Genomic DNA, 12220 nt, shown 5'->3' on the forward strand with positions numbered 1-12220 from the left:
ATGCCTTTGCTCCCCATGCCAGTTACTGAATGTTGTATTAAGCTACTTTTCATGGCTGTTCTCCTTTTCTGTTTCCATTCATTCCACTTTACACCTGGAGCACAACAATAATGTACTTTACACTCTCTGCTTTTTGTAGTAACTGTAAACTCACAAAAGTGATCACCTGCTGCTTGTGCACAGCAAACTGGTCCTGCTTTGTTCCCTGTAGCACACACTGTAAAATCCTTGGGGAATTATGCTGGGTATATGATAATTTCCAAAGCAGGTCTAGGAAATGCCATTTATAACAGCCACGAGAAGAACTTTTTGGCTGTAAAAAGTAGGAGATTTTTCAATCTGAGACTTAAAAAGGGATCTTCATTGTTTCTGCTTCTCCCCTCTGCTTTTCCCTGCAGCTGAAAATGGGGCAGAAAGCCAATGCCATGACATTTGAGCAGACAGCAGTTTATGGAAGTGTCTGTTATAATTCCACACCCACAGCCTTGGTAGAATGGAGCCTTCTCCCCGGCCATTCCAACTGAAGTTGCTGCCAGAGCTACAGCTGATTGAGACTTCATCAGAAGGCTGGGATTTGTTGGCATACTGAAACTTGTCTGTGTAGGTTTTATGTGCACATTCTCCTTCCCCTGCTTGCCTGCTCCTCTCCCCCTCCAGGAAGAAAACAAAAGAATTTCCAAAACTGCTGTAAAGTTTTCTCAGCCCTCATGCACCCTTGTTACAAGTGGGTTGGACTGTGGCATCAGAGAAGAGGCAGAAGCATGGGAATTGATGTGAGCTCTGCTTTCTGCCTCATTCAGTGATCCTGAGTGTTTGTGAGATACCTCAAAAATTCCAGGAAACATGTGAAACTTGCTAGTGCTCTCTCCACTGCTCTTCAAAGGGAACAGTAGCATCTGAGTGGCTTTTCCAACCCATTTGATGCATGCATATATTTTGGTGTTCTTTTATGCTGAGCACTTTCAGTAGTTCCATTATTATCCTGCATCACTTTGTCTGAAAGAAACTTTAATAGATATTATTCATAAATACGCACACATACATGCCGTATGTAAAGCATCTATGTATATGTATTCACTCTCCTTTCTTCCGTCATCCAGACTGAACTGCCACCACACATGTCGTGCAGAGCATCAGCTGGAGCACAGAGAAGGCACTGCCCTGTTTACTGGGAGAGGTCAAGCCTCTGTAAGCAGAGTTGCTGACAGAATGGTAAAATATCATCTGTCCTGCTCCAGCTGTGAGACTGAGCAAGCAAAGGGGTTTGGGCACATTGTCTCTTCATGCATATAAAGATAGTCTGTGTAATCCTACCTAGTCGGACAATTAAACATTATCAGTAAAACAAGTGAGCTTTCAGGCCTCTAGCTCCTCATAAGGTTTTAAGGAAAAATGAAGTGAGCTGGCTTACTTCCTAGCAAGGGGTTGATCACCATTTTAGTTCCTAGATCTGAAGGGAAAGGTGGAAATGTGAGGGGAAAAAGAGATGGGTTAGTATATCTCACCTGAATGGCTGTATGGATTGCAGTAGAAGTGCTGCCCATGATAAACAAAGAATGAGGACAAAACAAAAGAAAAGAAGTGTTCCTCCTGCAGGAGGGTTCTTATTTAGCCAGTGCTAAGAACATGGATGAAAGAAAAACAGTGTTGCTACTGTAGAGCTGTCAAGAAAGTGGATTGCTATGTCAGTGCATTAATGTTGAAGACTAGCAACTTAGTTTTTCTTTAGTTTTCCTGAAGTCCATGAAAAGGCTCCTGTGATTCATTCGTGCCAGTGGAGGGGATTCCCTCTGGATCTTTTTGTCTCTTGGTTATCTGCATTTTTTTCCTTGCCTCCTGAAGTATGATTACTTCTTGTATATGATTACTTCTTGTATATTCTGAAGTGGTTTGGGAAGGAATTAGATAATGGGCTGATGAAAGGTGGGGACTTTCTGGAACATGGAAAGTACCACACTGATAATGAACTCTGCATTCTTCTGGGACTGAGAAAAGCATGCATGGAGTTTGGTTGTACTTTTAGCCATTTAGATTGTGTGCATGCTTGTCTTTACATCTTTTGGGCTCCAGCCCTGCCAAGACTGAGCTGTTTTTGAGAAAATACCTCATTGCTTCCTAATACCAGATCACTGCTCTAGCGCACAGTATTTCATAACAAATCCATCCAAAGAGTGGTTAGGGTGTGCTGGAGCTGCCTTGGCAGAGGTTTTCAGTTAGAGCTGAGTCAGCACAGCCTCCAGCAGGTTCCCTTCCTCTGCCTTCCCATCTGGGATGGCTCCAACTCACCAGGCAGGAATCCGAGCAGTGGGGACCTCCAGAAGGATTTAATCTATCAGAAACTGAATTGCTGTGCTGGCTGCAGTCACTCATAATTCAAAGAGAACATGTTAGAGAAACTGATCTAGATGGATTTTAAAAACTCATCTGGCACTGTACCTCAGCATTTCTTGATCACTGCAGGAAAAAACTGAGTCTGAAATAATATAAAGTGTATTGCTGAACTGGCATAAGAAAATCTCCATTAGGGGATCACTGATTTTGCAGAGTAGGATTTAGCATCTGAAACCGATGATTAGAAACAAATATGGATAAAAATGGGTTGTAAAATATTGCCGCTAGCAGGACTGGGGATTCACAACTTCTTTTTGTAAAGAACTCCTAAACGGGGCGCACAGTGGATGAGAAGTTTAACAGAAAGAGATAATTCCTTTTATTTGTCTGAGAAAGGAGATTCCTTCCTGCAAAGAGCTTTGCTGTAAGCCCCGGACCATCACAGCTGCAGCAATGCCACTTCTGCAAGACGAGTTCCCCTGCTGAGAGCCATGTCCTGTGTGCTTCATTTTCCCATCTGCTAAGAAACTTCTCTGTCTCCCAAATGAGTCATGAGGATAAATTATGTAATTTTTTTATAAAATGTTTTAATTTGCTCCACTGGAAGGGCAAAGACTGGTAATTTCATAAGATGCAACTACCTAAATACCATCTGAACGTTTCTGGGGCTTTGTTTACTGCTTGTGATTTTCCAGAGCTGCTCCAAAAAGAAGATGAGAAATGATATGTCCATTCAGGGACAATATCTTGTCAGCAATCACTGCTCAGAGAGACAAAGATTGAATTAAGAAAAATGTAAGGGAACAAGCTTAGTTTAACGGGAACTGTCTTTGTGCCCATATGTTCCTTTTATGAAAAGATGAGCGACTTTTACAGCATTATAGTGACTCTGAAAAAAGATGATTTTTCCTCTTCAGCTAAAGTACAGCAAACTGAAACCTGCTCACTGTTGTTTTTTTCCACGCGATCACTCATTCAAAGCAAAGTAAACGTATCTCTGAACGACATCTGTCCTTTGGTAAATGGAGCACAGATGTATGGCAGCAGAGGGAAGCAGAATGTGGACCTTGCATCCATGGCAAAGCTGAGACAACATTTGAGGCAGCCATGGAGGTGTTCCTGCGACACAGTGGGGCTGGGGGAGATGGGGCACAAAGCAGAGGGCCACCGTGTGGACTGAGGTTGGAGTCTGACAGGCTGAGCTGTGCCTGGATGGATGGCGCCCGGGCAGTTCTGCTGTGATGGACCCACGTCGTGGATTCACCACCAAAGGCTGCGGGGTTATGAGGGATACGGGATTTGAATATCCACTCGTAGACATCACAACCGCCCTTCCTAGGACCAGGCTCTTCAGCAGAAGGTGGTGGGCATGGAACAGGTAGCGGAGCTCAAGGAGCCTTTGGACACCACTCCCAGACACAGGGTTTGGGTGGTGCAGTGTGGAGCCAGGAGCCGGACTGCCTTCCAACTCGGGATATTCTGTGACACCCTAGTCCAGCTCCGGAGCCCGGGGCGGCTGCTCCCGGCAACTCCTCACAGAACAAAGCTATGTGTTACGGGCAGAAGGAAGGGAAAGCAAGGGGAGGGGAGGGGAGGGAAGGCCGCTCAAAGGCGCCGCCGCGGGCTCCGCCTGAGGGCCCCCTGCCCCGCGAGGCCACCTCCGGGGGGGCGCTGTGTCTTTAAGCGCTCTGACGTCAGCGAGGCGCCGCCATGGCAACGGCCCGTCACGTTGCCCGGGTCCATGCGGGAGGGGGAGGAGCTCCTCCCGCCGCGACCGAGCGCCATGGAGGCGGTGGCTCGGTGACACCCGCGCGGACCGCCGCCCGGCCACCAGGTACTGCCCACCCGGGCCGAGGCGGCGGGAGGCCGAGCCCCAGGGGCGGGCAGACGGAGCGCTGCCGGTGGGGCGGCGGTCCCTCGGGGCCGCGAGGGCGGCGGTGGGGCGGCCTGAAGAGAGCCCCGAGCGCAGCCCCGAGCGCAGCCCGCGCAGCGCCGGGAGACGCGCGGCAGAGCGGGCTACGAGAGAGCGGCGGCCGCAGGGCGCTCCCCGCCTCGGGCGGCGCCGCCCGGGGTAGGCTCGGCCCTCGCGCCCGCGGGTGGGGCCCCCTCGAGGCAGGGCCGGGGAAGCCTCTCGGCCGCCCCAGGAGCTGCCCTCGGCCGCCGCGCCCCGCCCCTGCCGGGCGGCCACATCCCGCGGACGGGGCGGGGAGAGCGCGGGCGGCACCACCGCGCCGCTGCGCCGGGGGGAGGAGGCGGCGGCGGCGCTCGGCGGAGGGAGCGCGGCCGGGAGGGACAGGGAGACCGAGCCGAGGCGGGCGTTGCTGCCAGTGCGGCCCCAGCGCGGCCGGCAGCGCCGCGACCCGCAGGCGGCAGGGCAGGTACCGGGCGAGGGGCGCGGCGCGGAGGAGGGCCGGGGTGGGCGCCGAGCCTTGGAGCCGCAGCGCCGTCACAGCCTGCCGGCAGGGCAGGGCGGGGCGGGGTCCCTATGCGGAACGGCGCCCCTGTGCGGAACGGCGCTCGAAGGGGCTCGGGGTGGGGAGGGGGGGAAAAATCCTCGTTGAACACCGCGTCCCTGGAGCCGCCCGATCCGGCTCGGGGCCCCGAGGGGCTACGTGGGGGCGGCGGGGAGGCGCCTGCCCTCCGGAAGCCGTCCCGCGCTGCGGGCTGGCGGCCGTGCGGCTCTATCGCTGCCGGCACGGAACGGGTCGGCCCGGCTGGGCTGAGGGAGCGCGGCTCAGAGCCGCTTATCTACTGCGGGAATGCGGGCGGAGTTCTCGCTCTCCTTTATGTGCGTTCCCGTTCTCCTGCCTTCTGCCACTTGTTTGGGTTTTTTTCCTATCGGCGCTCGTCTGGCTTTGAGCGCCCCGTGAAATCGTCGTGGGATAACGGGGTTGAGCTGGGCGTGCGCCGTGGCGGAGCGCTGTCTGGAGGTGCTCCGTCTGTCGGAAAAATGCACCGTCATGAGGTGCTGTGGTGGCACTCCTCTGAGGCACAGCGCTGCTTTCGGCGTTCAGGTTTTTTTATTCACTTCTTTTGCAGTATTTGCTTTTCCGACTGTGCTTAGTGCTGAGGTGATTGCCTAAAAGCAGCAAAGCTAAAGGAGTTTAGGAGTTGAGAAAAAAATAGCTTGGAGTTGAATCTGGTTATTTGTGATATATTTCTGAACTGATAGAGCAGCAGCTGCTCTCTGAGTACCAGGAAAGGAAGAAGTTGGCAGAAGGATCTAGGGAGAAAAGACAGGTAACCAGCACCTAAAAGAACAGCAGAGAAGGGTTGGGAGAAATGAGAACTGGAGTCTTTTGAGTCAGATAGTTTTTTGTAGCTGCGGAGTTCTATGTGGTAGTTCTGTGTTCTAGTCCAGTCTCTTCATTGAAAAAGCTGCGTTCTGCTGAGATTCTAGTTGAGAGATGGGAGCGATGGTGTGGCACAGAGCGTCAGCCTGGTGGTAGCTGGGATTTTGCTTTGCGGCTGTCAGCTCAGTCAGGTTGGTGCACAGGGCTTTCTCTCCTCACCTGCAGCATTACCACAGGAGGGTTTGGAGTGCCTGCTAGAACCCCCTGTGCTTCCCTGCTGTAGGCAGGGCACCTGGGGAATCGGTAGTTCTTGCACAGAATTAAGTGGCTGCTGGGGGGTGTGAAGTGGAAATCTAACCCAGCACTCTGACTGTTGGTAGAAATAGGGGGAGTGATGTAGAAGATGGTCACTAATCTGACAATCGCTTGGCAGGAACAGCAGGTAGAACTGTTAGTTACAACCTGAGAACTCTGAAGTTGTATTAATAATAACGGTAACAACAAATCAAAAAAACAAGCATCCAAATGTGAAAAACCCTTAAAATTCTAGAAGTCTCCTAATGAGAAGGGGATCTTTAGCCTTTTTTTTTTTTTCCTGCAGCGCTTGTGATTTTTGTGTGTGATAGCTGTGATGTTCCCATGAGACAGGCTGATTTTATCTTGAAGGAGGAGGGCTAGGAAAAAGGGGGAGATCTTATGTATAAAAAACTTAGATGTTACAGAGATGTCTTTTTTGTATAATGTGAACTGACGTCATTAAAGTGGTACAGCAAATAGTGGGTGTTCTCTTGTAAAGCCTTCTCCCAAGTGCTTGAGAAGTTGCTCTCGACTGCTCAGGTCATATAAATCTTATGGGGAAGACAGTTGGCTATGTAATCTGTTATATTTATGTGGGATAATGAAAGTTTCAATTATGTCTTAATGTTCCTTAGCTGAGTACTCATATATCTAGTGTTTAATTTGTCCACATATTTTATTTTTCAAACAGTTTCTAAAGAAAAGCCTGGGATTCACAGATAACATGAGGAAAAACTTGCAAAATATCTTTGAATGCAGTGTACGTAGTTCTTTTCTAGAACATCAGGCAATCTTGAAAATGCCACAGAATTTATGAATTTAAGATCTTGAAGATAAAATAAGAAATAAAAACTAAATCAGAAAAAAACCAACGCAATGCAGTGTGTTGTAAATCTTTCTCAGTTACTGTTCTCTGTCACAGTCATAAATTAAGACTATGTTGCTAAAGACAGGTTTGTTTGATGTATTGTTTCTAATGTCAGGAATCACTTTAGCAAATCTCATCAGACCAGTAAGAAATTGAAAATCCCTGAGCCTTGTCATGCAGCTCTTCCTCATGGTGCGTAAGTGCTTATGGACAGTGATAATGGTGTGATCATTTATTTTAATACTGTCAGAAAATATAAATCCACAGGTTAATGCAATTTCTGAGTGCCTTGAACCTGGCTTTTAGTATGGGCAATATTGCTAACCCAAATTTTTCTCCCCTTTAATTGGGTGCAGAGCTGACGCTTCATCTTCTGAAGTGTGAAGTTAAATTTGTTTTTGTGTTCCTGTATGAAACTTCTGTATTTTGTAATCCAGCCTTTTGTAATAGAATTTATGTGAAAGATATTGAGCAGAGCTAAAGCGAACAGTCATGAAAAGCATGAACATATGCTGCTCTCTTAAGGTTGTGGTTTGCTTATCTGAAAGAGCTTCATAGAGCTTTCTAGATAACAAGAGACACTGCTATGCAAAGGTGCAGCTTTTAAATTTAAAAAATCTACTCTTCAGGATCGCATTGCCATGCTCAGCAGTGTGCAGACAGTGAGGTGTTTGATAGTTGAAGAGAGTCTGAAATGAAAGACCAAGAGGTGAGCTCCTCAGTATTTTGAATGGATCTCAGCTTGGCTGCCACCTATGATACTTGATGGTCTGATTCATCTGAATTGCTGTCGTGTGTGTGGGGAATACTATGAAGATGAATGACAGTTGACCTGAAGGTTTAATTAAAAAAAAATATATATGTATGGTTGGCCATGGTGATGTCAATGAAGGCAGTTTCACTTCCTTTGAGATGTCTCAGCTTCCCAAAGTGTGCCAAATGCTGACATACAGCAAATCCAGTTCTGATTCAGTTAGGCTTAGGTCTTGCAGTCTGTTACCGTATGAAAGGACTTCATCTGGGAAGGGAGTGAGAAGTACCCAGCGTACATATGAGTTACTTGGTTTGGAGGTAGAATAGCTTTGCCAGTTTCCAGGAGCCGTAGTTTTCCCCTCCACATTTTTTTGGATCTCAGACAATCATCATTAATCATATGGACCTTCAGTATAAGCCAAGTCTTTGAGTCGTGCTGAATGCTGCTGTTTAGAAACACTGTTAGAAGAGCTGAGTAATGCTAAGATTTAAATGATATTTGTATGATTTTCATCTTCACGTGAGGAGGGAAACAGCATCATCCATCCTAGTATTGGATATGTTTCTCATATGGCGTTGAATTTTGCAGCTACTCTTTGTGACTGGCTTGGCATCTTTGGGAAGAGCAGCTAACTTCATACTTCCAGATTTGGGGACTCCTGGGCACTCTGGGTTTGTTTTCTAGTGTAAGTAGCAGTCAGTGCCTCAGCTCACTGCTCTGTGCACAAGGGTTCTGCCAGTGAGATTGCATTTACTGCACTGCTGCCCTAAGAGCCAGAATTGCTGTGTGCACATTGGTGGTTGTTCCCTGAGGCACTTTGTGCTGGGATGCTCATTTTGAAACCAACCGGCAAAAACATCCCAGAATTTGTTCCTTTTGGGAATGCTGTGAGAGTCACAGCAAGACTTGTGGAGGCTTCTCAGCACTTGGATGTTGTGATGCCCTGATGTGAGAGCTGTGCTCCCCTGCCCCATCAGTACTGCTTTTAGGCTTGGGCAGAGCAGCTCAGCAGGTTGAGGTAACCTGATGGAAAAGAAACCTTTGAACAGCTTTCCTGCTGCCCCCTATTTTTCTTATCTACTGCACTAATTGCTTCTAACGTTAGTGATTTGTGTCATTTTCTATTTGGATCAAAATTGAAATGCAGTTTTTGATGGATTTGTCCACATCTAAAGTCTTGCATTAAAACTGAAGATGCTTATTCAAAACATCAGAATCACAAGGTTAGAAAGGACCTACAAGATCATCTAGTCCAACCGTCCTCCTGTCACCATTGCTACCCACTAAGCTACTAAACCATATCTTGTATATAGTTAAGACTGCACATACATATGGTTATGACCATATAATACATCAAAACACATTAAACACAGTATTAAAAGTTGATTAAACTGAAATAAAGTATATTTGATATGAGTCTCTTTTTGGTGGCCCTTTGTCATGACTGCTGGCGTGATGTGATTGTTGATGTTAGCCAAATTTTGGAAAAGGAGGACTTTTTCCTTCAGACTCTTGATTTCAATTGAGGTTAGTTGTTAGCTGAAACAAATACTCAGCCTGCACAGAGAGGTGCTGTGCTTGTCAGGCTCTCGTTTAGCACACTGAATTTAGAGCTGTAGTGTGCATCTAGTGCACTAGACTTTGATCAGTTCGGGTGATTTCACTGGAAGATTTTGACAGTGCAATATAATGTCTGAGTACTAAACGCTCAACTGTGGTAAAACTGAGGTTTTAAGCAGAGTTATTCTAAAAAGCTTCTGCTACCCCCTTCCCCCCCCCCCCCCCCCCCCCCAAAAAAAAAGAAAATTGAGAAGAAAAAAAAATAGTCATAAGGAAATGTATTTATCTTGCATATTGAAGTGTAAATTGGAGTCCCTTCCTTTACATATGCATTTGGGTAATGGGAAGGAAAGCAAGGAAGAGCTGACCAAGTCTTGTAGCACCCTCAGCATTAGGTGCACTGAACAACGTCTTGAAAAGTGGCGGGACCGAGTTTGCAGAAAGACATGAGGTCTGTGTGGTATAGACTGTGTGTCCAACCTGCTGGGTTTATGTTGTTGTTGTCCTCTTTTTTTAATATGTATTAATAAAAAAAAAAAAGAAGTGTTGTTACTAATACATTAACTGTGTTATATATATATTACATGCAGCCCAAGACGATGCTGTTTTACTCAGGGCAGCTCAGGCATGCCTGTAAGTTGAACCATGTGGTCAAGAAGTTGTGTTTTACTTCCACTGCAGAGATAGGAGGGGGAGTTGGGTGCCCCTAACAGTGTTGGATGAGAAGATTGAGGTGCACATGTAAGTGCTACTGCATTTTGTACAGGATTAAATGCATTTAAGTACCTCTTGTGGCTGCCGCTTACGGGACAAGAACCTTCTTTGCCCTTACTCTTTTTAGATTCTTTCAGTAGCTTGGATACAAAGTGCCTAAATGAAGGAAAAAAAAACAACCAAACAAAACCAGAAAACAATCTAAAGCATCCAGAACAAGGTGGTCAGGAAGTAAAGCTACTGTTTCAGGCACTACAAATACAATCTGAATCTCCAAGGTATGCAGCAGAGAAGGGGAAACTCTTTCATCTAAGCAGCGCAAAAGAGGGAGCTGAATTATTTTTAGTATGGTACAAGTCCAAGTAAAAGCACTCTAAATGACTATATGACTGTGTCAGCTCTTCAGTGCTGCTCCCCAGATGTTGATAAGCATTGACTTGGGTAGGTCAGGTAGCTGGGGACAGGAAGTCATTTGGAACTTCTTTTTCCTGTCATCTATTATGTTTTGTTACAAATGCTGGTAGGCATCAAAAGTAAAATGTACTTTAAAAAAAGATGAAAGAAAAAAAGGAAAAATGGCTTCTGCCAGTGGTGGTAATTCAGAAGCTTGAGCAGTTTGCTGCTCAGTCTCTACAGTGACATTGCAGCCCTGGTTTGCAGACTTTCCTAGTGACTTTGTTAAAAGGACAGGCGAAGTGCTGAGGTCCTCAGCAAACAGTTCAATTGCTTTGGGGTTGCAGAAGCATTGCTGGCGTTTACTTTTTCATCAAGTCTGATAACATTTTGCTTTGTGCTCAGCTTCTGGAGCTGGGAATTTAAGAACATTGAGCTATTTCTACTAATCTCTCAGCCACAAATGCTGATGAAAACTAAAAGTTTAGCCACCAACCTTCTGGTGTAGTATTAAATGTGGAGGTTGGTGGCCCTGCATGTGGCAGGGGGGATGGAGATTCATGATCCTTGAGGTCCCTTCCAACGCTGGCCATTCTGTCAGTAGTAGTGTGTGCGGCAGTGTGTGTGCCCAAAGCTCCAAAACAAAGATCTGGAAGAATGATGTCTGCTTCTTGGTGAGGGCTGGAACCTGAGACAATGTACTTGGCTGGGTTGTTGTTGACCCAGCCTGCTTTGAGATACGCTGGGAGTGTTGATGAAAGCAGGAGTTCTGGTGGGGTGGGCTGAGAACCTCCAGCACTGCGGGCTGTCCGGTGGCTGCGTGCTTGGCAAATGCATCTGGTCTGTCGCTGTGGGCTTTGTGTCTGCAGGGGAATCCTGCTAATTATAGCCTAATGACTGTCATCCTTCATAGAAGAATTCTCACTCTCTCTTATAATTAAAAAAAAAAGAAAGCCAACAAAACCAACTGTAGAAGTGTGTCACTTTTGTAATGTTTGCTTCTGCTGGGAGTGTTGTATTTCGTTCCTTCCTTTTTTTTTCTTCCATCCTCTTCTTTTGAAAGCTTCATCTAGGATTGCTTTCCTTCCAACACCCAGTCAGGTAATTTCTACCTTTTGGCGACTGAACTCTACATGTTAACGTTACCTAAATGTATCTGTTCTTTGTTCCTTGAATTTTGAGATATGATCTCTAAAAATACATCTGGATTTTAAGGCATCATAACAGTGTGAAGTGGAATGAGTTGCAAGCTCAATTTACAACTTCCTGTTAGCATAATGCCAGCTTTATCTAGAAGGGTTTTTATCTTTTCTAAAAGCTTTCTGCTAGATACAATCAGTATGTTAAAAATATTCTTTCTAGAAAGACAGGCGTTACTTTGGGAACCCAGTGATTGTGAAGATAACTCAGCAGCAGCGATACACACTGCTCGAGCAGAGCATCTTCCTGAAGCGTTCAGTGTGGTTTGTATGAAAAGGGGCAGTGCTGCACGAGAAACATCAAAAGCAGCTCCCAGCAGGATAAATATCTGCAACTGCATCTCATCACAAGTGGTGCCTCAAGTGGCTACATGATCTTTGCACTCTTAATCTCTTATGTGCATTAGTAAGGAGGAAAACTGGTGCTTGAACAGTTTTCATTTTCCAATATGGTATTTGTAGTCATTCAGTGATGCTCTAAAGCTGAGGCTTTTGGTAGATTTTAAGGCCTAAGACAATGAGTGTCTCTTAGAAAAATATGTTTATATATATTTATATATTTATATTCACGTATGTAAAAACCACGAAAGTAGCCTGAACTCTAGACTGGGAGAAAACTTACTTTTTGTGGCTTTTAATTGCAATTGCCCAGAAATGTATTGTGAACCATAAGCGAAATTAAAATCAGATGTGAGGGCAATAGCTTTATCTGATATTTGGGTAATCAGTATAAAAAACAAATGCTTATATTCCCTTGTTTTCTTATGAAGGAGTACAGCTGTATGCTGAATGTTACAGCTGCATAATTGTG

Source organism: Tetrao urogallus (assembly GCF_951394365.1).
Source record: "Tetrao urogallus genome assembly, chromosome: 9".
NCBI classification, from domain to species: Eukaryota; Metazoa; Chordata; class Aves; order Galliformes; family Phasianidae; genus Tetrao; species Tetrao urogallus.